We start from the raw sequence: 10,124 nt of genomic DNA on the forward strand, positions 1-10,124 counted from the left end.
AATGTGGTGTTGAGTAATCTGGGTCTTTTAACAGGACCAATATGTCATCCGCATACAGTAGCAATTTATGTTGTTTGCCACCCCCCTCTATGTCTGCGTTCGCCCTTATAGCAACAGCCAGCGGTTCCAGCGAGATGTTAAAAAGCAGAGGCGAAAGAGGGCAACCCTGCCTCGTGCCCCTTTTAAGACTGAAGAAGGGCGATATTACACCGTTGGTTATGACTGACGCCCTGGGGCTGTTATATAGTGTTTTAACCCATGTAATAAAGTGGTTATTAAACCCAAAATTTGACAGTGCCGCAAAAAGAAAATCCCACTGAACACGGTCAAAAGCCTTCTCCGCGTCGAGGGAAAGAGCAACCATTGGACCATTTTTTTCCCTGTTAATGCTAATTAGGTGTATCAATCTCCTCATGTTGTCTGTCCATGATCTATTTTTCATAAAGCCCACTTTGTCTGGGTATATGATAACCGGTAATACTTTCTCTAAGCGAGTTGCTAAGATCTTAGTTAAAATCTTGCAGTCTACATTGAGTAAGCTAATGGGTCTGTAATTAGAGGGTTGCAAAGGGTCCTTATCCTTCTTTGGCAGAACAGATATCAGGGCTTCGCCAAAAGTAGCGGGTAGGGACTGTAAAGTATACACTTCATTATATACCGCCTTTAGCACTGGAACCAGGATGTCCAAGAATTGCTTATAATATTCAACCGGAAGCCCGTCTAACCCGGGCAATTTCCCATTTTTCATACTAGATATGGATTTCCTAATTTCAGTCTCTGTCATAGGACCACCTAATAGGTCCACCTGTTCAGGAGTCAATTTAGGCAGATTCAAATTGGTAAAAAAAAAAAACTGTCATTTCTTCCTGTTTGGGATTTATGTCTGAGGTATACAATGCCTCATAATATTGTTGTAAAACTTTATTCATTTGTTTGGTTGCCGTCATTGTTGTACACCCTTTTCTAATGGCTGCGATTAAGTTGCTGGAATTCCGTTGTTTTAATTGTCTGGCCAGCAGTTTGCCCGTTTTTTCCCCTTCTTCATAAAAGGATGTCCCCAACCTAAATAAAGAGTATTCTACCTTCTTGTTATATTTTTCCTGAAGTTCAAATTTGAGTTCACAAATGTTCTGATATGACTGATCCGAAAAATGTTGTGCCAGTTCCCTTTCGTGCACTCCAATTTGAGTCTCTAATTCTTTGATTTTGCCTATATCCTCCTTCTTCTTTTTAGATGCATATGATTTTTCCCCTAATGTATGCTTTTGACGCTTCCCATTCAGTCGACCTTCTGTCGACACTGCCCGTATTTATGTCTAAAAAGGACAAAAGATCTTCTTTTCTAGATGCTGTAAATGTCCCATCATGCAACAATGACGTGTTTAGTCTCCATCTCCCTCTCTTCTCTGTGTCGTTATTTATATCGATCCCCAGCTCTATAGCGGCATGGTCAGACAGAGCTATTGCATTAATTTTGCAATACGCAACTTGTTTAGAAATGTTGTTTGATATCAAGAACATGTCAATTCTCGAGTAGGATTTATGACAGTGTGAGAAAAAAGTATACTCTCTTTCGCGTGGATTTGTTAGCCGCCAGATATCTACAAGACCGTTATCCTCACTTAACATATGGATTGCAGCCCTGTCTTTAGGCACTAATGGGCTGGTAAACACGCTTCGATCAATAAGGCGTCCCAGACCTGATTAAAGTCTCCTGCAAGGATAATATCCCCCTCCATGTCCCCCAGTATTTTATTTACCTCATGAAAGAAATTGGGGTGCCCAATAGTTGGCGCATAAATATTACACAGTATAATATTGCTACCATTTATGTTGGCCTGAAGACAAATCATTCTACCCTCACTATCTTTCATTTGTTTAATTAAAGTAAAGTTGAGATTCTTGTGTATCAATATAGTGACCCCATTACGTCTGCTGGAGAAGGAGCTATGAAAAACATGCCCCACCCATCCAAATTTCAATTTCATAGCTTCTTCTGCTCCGAAATGAGACTCTTGAATGAATGCAATATCTGCTTTGTGATGCTTAAGATACGCCATTATCTTCCCTCTCTTAGCAGGACTTCCACACCCCTTTATATTCCAACTTATAATTCTAATACATTTTGTAACCATAAAAAGAAAGTAATAACCATACTGCAATAGCCCCAGTCGAAAATAACAAAGTAAAAGCCACTCTCTATCACAGATTTCTTTGTCATGTCTACGTTTCCTTTAGCACAAACATATATGCAAAAATAAGAACAAAAACTAAACTTAAAGTGTCCCCCTGAAACTTCAAGAGGGCCTTTTGGCCACTTCTTGTCCCAAAGAACAACAAAAATAAACAGGTAAAATGAAAAAGACATAGAACAGGTTATGGTCCGCGGGGTGCGCCCCGACCCAGCCAAAGACGTGCTCCCTCGGCTGCTCGTTGCCAGGCAACAGACCGAGCCAGCTCAGCACTCACCCGCAAAAAGTTCTTCATACTGTCCACCCGTCCCATAGTTGTCATCGGTCCTGTGGACAAATATTATCCCGTAAGTCGTTCACCCGTTTTGACCGTGTCTGTTAATGAAGTTTTCCGCCTCCTCAGCGCTCGTGAAGCGATGTGCTTATTGATTTATTTTAATGAATTTAGCTCCAGTTATTGTGAAGTCTTCATCATTGATCAGCATCTTTATGGATAAAGTAGAATGAACATCTGTCCGTTCCCTCCACTCTCACCTGTTCCTCACTGTCGGCACCTACCTGAGGAGGAGAAGGGGGGGGAGAGAAGAGGAGAAATAGTAAGAAAAGGAGGAGGAGGAGAAGGTGGTGGAGCAGGAGAAGGAAGAGGAGTGATAAAAGAGGAAATAGTAGAAGGAGGAGGAGGGGGAGAGATAAAAGAGGAAATGGTAGAAGAGGGAGTAGGGTAAGATAAAGGAGGAAAAGGAGCAAGAGGAGGAGAATGAATAGGAAGAGGAGTAGAAAGAGCAGGGGGAGAAGGAGGAGGTGGAGAAACAGTAAGAAAAGGAGGAGGAGGAGGAGGAGGGGGGGAAGAAAGAGGAGGAGAAGAAGGGGGAGCAGGAAAAGGAGAAAGAGGAAGAGAACAGATAAAAGAAGAAACACTAGAAAGAGGAGAAGGGCAAGATAAAGGAAAAACAGCAGGAGAATGAATAGGAGAAGAAAGATGAGGAGAAGGAGGAGGAATAGGAAGATGAGGGGGAGGAGAAAGAGGAGGAGGAGAGGGAGGATGAAGCAGAGCTGGAGGAGGTCTGGTGTCCACCACCTCGAGCCCGACAGACCGCAAATACGCTGTGAGGATTTCCTGCAACACAGAAATCATTAAGCAGAAACTAAAGCAGGAAACACAACACACACACTCTCACTGCAGATTCATCACAGTGACCGCAGACACAAACACATCACACACACTCTCACTGCAGATTCATGACCCTGACTGCAGACAGAAACACATCACACACACTCTCACTGTAGATTCATGACACTGACTGCAGACACAAACACATCACACACACTCTCACTGCAGATTCATGACCCTGACTGCAGACACAAACACATCACACACACTCTCACTGTAGATTCATGACACTGACGGCAGACAGAAACACATCACACACACTCTCACTGCAGATTCATGACCCTGACTGCAGACAGAAACACATCACACACACTCTCACTGCAGATTCATCACACTGACTGCAGACACAAACACATCACACACACTCTCACTGCAGATTCATCACACTGACTGCAGACAGAAACACATCACACACACTCTCACTGCAGATTCATCACAATGACTGCAGACAGAAACACATCACACACACTCTCACTGCAGATTCATCACAATGACTGCAGAAAGAAACACATCACACACACTCTCACTGCAGATTCATGACCCTGACTGCAGACACAAACACATCACACACACTCTCACTGCAGATTCATCACACTGACTGCAGACACAAACACATCACACACACTCTCACTGCAGATTCATCACACTGACTGCAGACACAAACACATCACACACACTCTCACTGCAGATTCATGACCCTGACTGCAGACAGAAACACATCACACACACTCTCACTGCAGATTCATCACACTGACTGCAGACACAAACACATCACACACACTCTCACTGCAGAATCATCACACTGACTGCAGACACAAATACATCACACACACTCTCACTGCAGATTCATCACACTGACTGCAGACACAAACACATCACACACACTCGCACTGCAGATTCATCACACTGACTGCAGACACAAACACATCACACACACTCGCACTGCAGATTCATCACACTGACTGCAGACACAAATACATCACACACACTCTTGTAATGGAAAATTTATACACATGTCTGTACTTTGTATTGTTACAATACCTTGTCTTGTGAGTTACTAAGGAAGGAGGATGACTTCTATCCAGATGAGAATTGAGTGAGCTCCATCTACCTCCCCTTCCAATCTTCTGATAACATTCCTTTGAAACAGAGGACTAATAATTTGTCTTGATGTGATCAGCTCATGCTAGTTTATATAAACCAGACCCAAATGTATATGTTCAGACTCGCGCAGTCAAACCCCTTTGACTGTGGGACTCTCATTGTCTGATCAGCTCTTAATAAAATACTTTGATTCTCACTTAGTGTGTGATCTTTGATAAATAAAACTCCACAACACTCTCACTGCAGATTCATCACACTGACTGCAGACAGAAATACATCACACACACTCTCACTGCAGATTCATCACACTGACTGCAGACAGAAATACATCACACACACTCTCACTGCAGATTCATCACACTGACTGCAAAAAGAAACACATCACACACACTCTCACTGCAGATTCATGACACTGACTGCAGACACAAATACATCACACACACTCTCACTGCAGATTCATCACACTGACTGCAGACAGAAACACATCACACACACTCTCACTGCAGATTCATGACACTGACTGCAGACACAAATACATCACACACACTCTCACTGCAGATTCATCACACTGACTGCAGACACAAACACATCACATACACTCTCACTGCAGATTCATCAAACTGACTGCAGAAAGAAATACATCACACACACTCTCACTGCAGATTCATGACCCTGACTGCAGACAGAAACACATCACACACACTCTCACTGCAGATTCATCACACTGACTGCAGAAAGAAACACATCACACACACTCTCACTGCAGATTCATGACACTGACTGCAGACACAAACACATCACACACACTCTCACTGCAGATTCATCACAATGACTGCAGACACAAGTACATCACACACACTCTCACTGCAGATTCATCACACTGACTGCAGACACAAACACATCACACACACTCTCACTGCAGATTCATCACAATGACTGCAGACAGAAATACATCACACACACTCTCACTGCAGATTCATCACACTGACTGCAGACAGAAACACATCACACACACTCTCACTGAAGATTCATCACAATGACTGCAGACAGAAACACATCACACACACTCTCACTGCAGATTCATCACAATGACTGCAGAAAGAAACACATCACACACACTCTCACTGCAGATTCATGACCCTGACTGCAGACACAAGTACATCACACACACTCTCACTGCAGATTCATCACACTGACTGCAGACACAAACACATCACACACACTCTCACTGCAGATTCATGACCCTGACTGCAGACAGAAACACATCACACACACTCTCACTGCAGATTCATCACACTGACTGCAGACACAAACACATCACACACACTCTCACTGCAGAATCATCACACTGACTGCAGACACAAATACATCACACACACTCTCACTGCAGATTCATCACACTGACTGCAGACACAAACACATCACACACACTCGCACTGCAGATTCATCACACTGACTGCAGACACAAACACATCACACACACTCGCACTGCAGATTCATCACACTGACTGCAGACACAAACACATCACACACACTCTCACTGCAGATTCATCACAATGACTGCAGACAGAAATACATCACACACACTCTCACTGCAGATTCATCACACTGACTGCAGACACAAACACATCACACACACTCTCACTGCAGATTCATCACAATGGCTGCAGACAGAAATACATCACACACACTCTCACTGCAGATTCATCACACTGACTGCAGACAGAAACACATCACACACACTCTCACTGCAGATTCATCACAATGACTGCAGACATAAACACATCACACACACTCTCACTGCAGATTCATCACAATGACTGCAGAAAGAAACACATCACACACACTCTCACTGCAGATTCATGACCCTGACTGCAGACACAAACACATCACACACACTCTCACTGCAGATTCATCACACTGACTGCAGACACAAACACATCACACACACTCTCACTGCAGATTCATCACACTGACTGCAGACACAAGTACATCACACACACTCTCACTGCAGATTCATCACACTGACTGCAGACACAAACACATCACACACACTCTCACTGCAGATTCATGACCCTGACTGCAGACAGAAACACATCACACACACTCTCACTGCAGATTCATCACACTGACTGCAGACACAAACACATCACACACACTCTCACTGCAGAATCATCACACTGACTGCAGACACAAATACATCACACACACTCTCACTGCAGATTCATCACACTGACTGCAGACACAAACACATCACACACACTCGCACTGCAGATTCATCACACTGACTGCAGACACAAACACATCACACACACTCGCACTGCAGATTCATCCCACTGACTGCAGACACAAATACATCACACACACTCTTGTAATGGAAAATTTATACACATGTCTGTACTTTGTATTGTTACAATACCTTGTCTTGTGAGTTACTAAGGAAGGAGGATGACTTCTATCCAGATGAGAATTGAGTGAGCTCCATCTACCTCCCCTTCCAATCTTCTGATAACATTCCTTTGAAACAGAGGACTAATAATTTGTCTTGATGTGATCAGCTCATGCTAGTTTATATAAACCAGACCCAAATGTATATGTTCAGACTCGCGCAGTCAAACCCCTTTGCACTGTGGGACTCTCATTGTCTGATCAGCTCTTAATAAAATACTTTGATTCTCACTTAGTGTGTGATCTTTGATAAATAAAACTCCACAACACTCTCACTGCAGATTCATCACACTGACTGCAGACAGAAATACATCACACACACTCTCACTGCAGATTCATCACACTGACTGCAGACAGAAATACATCACACACACTCTCACTGCAGATTCATCACACTGACTGCAAAAAGAAACACATCACACACACTCTCACTGCAGATTCATGACACTGACTGCAGACACAAATACATCACACACACTCTCACTGCAGATTCATCACACTGACTGCAGACATAAACACATCACACACACTCTCACTGCAGATTCATGACACTGACTGCAGACACAAATACATCACACACACTCTCACTGCAGATTCATCACACTGACTGCAGACACAAACACATCACATACACTCTCACTGCAGATTCATCAAACTGACTGCAGAAAGAAATACATCACACACACTCTCACTGCAGATTCATGACCCTGACTGCAGACAGAAACACATCACACACACTCTCACTGCAGATTCATCACACTGACTGCAAAAAGAAACACATCACACACACTCTCACTGCAGATTCATGACACTGACTGCAGACACAAACACATCACACACACTCTCACTGCAGATTCATCACAATGACTGCAGACACAAGTACATCACACACACTCTCACTGCAGATTCATCACACTGACTGCAGACACAAACACATCACACACACTCTCACTGCAGATTCATCACAATGACTGCAGACAGAAATACATCACACACACTCTCACTGCAGATTCATCACACTGACTGCAGACAGAAACACATCACACACACTCTCACTGCAGATTCATCACAATGACTGCAGACAGAAACACATCACACACACTCTCACTGCAGATTCATCACAATGACTGCAGAAAGAAACACATCACACACACTCTCACTGCAGATTCATGACCCTGACTGCAGACACAAGTACATCACACACACTCTCACTGCAGATTCATCACACTGACTGCAGACACAAACACATCACACACACTCTCACTGCAGATTCATGACCCTGACTGCAGACAGAAACACATCACACACACTCTCACTGCAGATTCATCACACTGACTGCAGACACAAACACATCACACACACTCTCACTGCAGAATCATCACACTGACTGCAGACACAAATACATCACACACACTCTCACTGCAGATTCATCACACTGACTGCAGACACAAACACATCACACACACTCGCACTGCAGATTCATCACACTGACTGCAGACACAAACACATCACACACACTCGCACTGCAGATTCATCACACTGACTGCAGACACAAACACATCACACACACTCTCACTGCAGATTCATCACAATGACTGCAGACAGAAATACATCACACACACTCTCACTGCAGATTCATCACACTGACTGCAGACACAAACACATCACACACACTCTCACTGCAGATTCATCACAATGGCTGCAGACAGAAATACATCACACACACTCTCACTGCAGATTCATCACACTGACTGCAGACAGAAACACATCACACACACTCTCACTGCAGATTCATCACAATGACTGCAGACAGAAACACATCACACACACTCTCACTGCAGATTCATCACAATGACTGCAGAAAGAAACACATCACACACACTCTCACTGCAGATTCATGACCCTGACTGCAGACACAAACACATCACACACACTCTCACTGCAGATTCATCACACTGACTGCAGACACAAACACATCACACACACTCTCACTGCAGATTCATCACACTGACTGCAGACACAAGTACATCACACACACTCTCACTGCAGATTCATCACACTGACTGCAGACACAAACACATCACACACACTCTCACTGCAGATTCATGACCCTGACTGCAGACAGAAACACATCACACACACTCTCACTGCAGATTCATCACACTGACTGCAGACACAAACACATCACACACACTCTCACTGCAGAATCATCACACTGACTGCAGACACAAATACATCACACACACTCTCACTGCAGATTCATCACACTGACTGCAGACACAAACACATCACACACACTTGCACTGCAGATTCATCACACTGACTGCAGACACAAACACATCACACACACTCGCACTGCAGATTCATCCCACTGACTGCAGACACAAATACATCACACACACTCTTGTAATGGAAAATTTATACACATGTCTGTACTTTGTATTGTTACAATACCTTGTCTTGTGAGTTACTAAGGAAGGAGGATGACTTCTATCCAGATGAGAATTGAGTGAGCTCCATCTACCTCCCCTTCCAATCTTCTGATAACATTCCTTTGAAACAGAGGACTAATAATTTGTCTTGATGTGATCAGCTCATGCTAGTTTATATAAACCAGACCCAAATGTATATGTTCAGACTCGCGCAGTCAAACCCCTTTGACTGTGGGACTCTCATTGTCTGATCAGCTCTTAATAAAATACTTTGATTCTCACTTAGTGTGTGATCTTTGATAAATAAAACTCCACAACACTCTCACTGCAGATTCATCACACTGACTGCAGACAGAAATACATCACACACACTCTCACTGCAGATTCATCACACTGACTGCAAAAAGAAACACATCACACACACTCTCACTGCAGATTCATGACACTGACTGCAGACACAAATACATCACACACACTCTCACTGCAGATTCATCACACTGACTGCAGACATAAACACATCACACACACTCTCACTGCAGATTCATGACACTGACTGCAGACACAAATACATCACACACACTCTCACTGCAGATTCATCACACTGACTGCAGACACAAACACATCACATACACTCTCACTGCAGATTCATCAAACTGACTGCAGAAAGAAATACATCACACACACTCTCACTGCAGATTCATGACCCTGACTGCAGACAGAAACACATCACACACACTCTCACTGCAGATTCATCACACTGACTGCAAAAAGAAACAC

This window comes from Melanotaenia boesemani, chromosome 7 (genome assembly GCF_017639745.1).
Source record: "Melanotaenia boesemani isolate fMelBoe1 chromosome 7, fMelBoe1.pri, whole genome shotgun sequence".
In the NCBI taxonomy this organism is placed as follows: Eukaryota; Metazoa; Chordata; class Actinopteri; order Atheriniformes; family Melanotaeniidae; genus Melanotaenia; species Melanotaenia boesemani.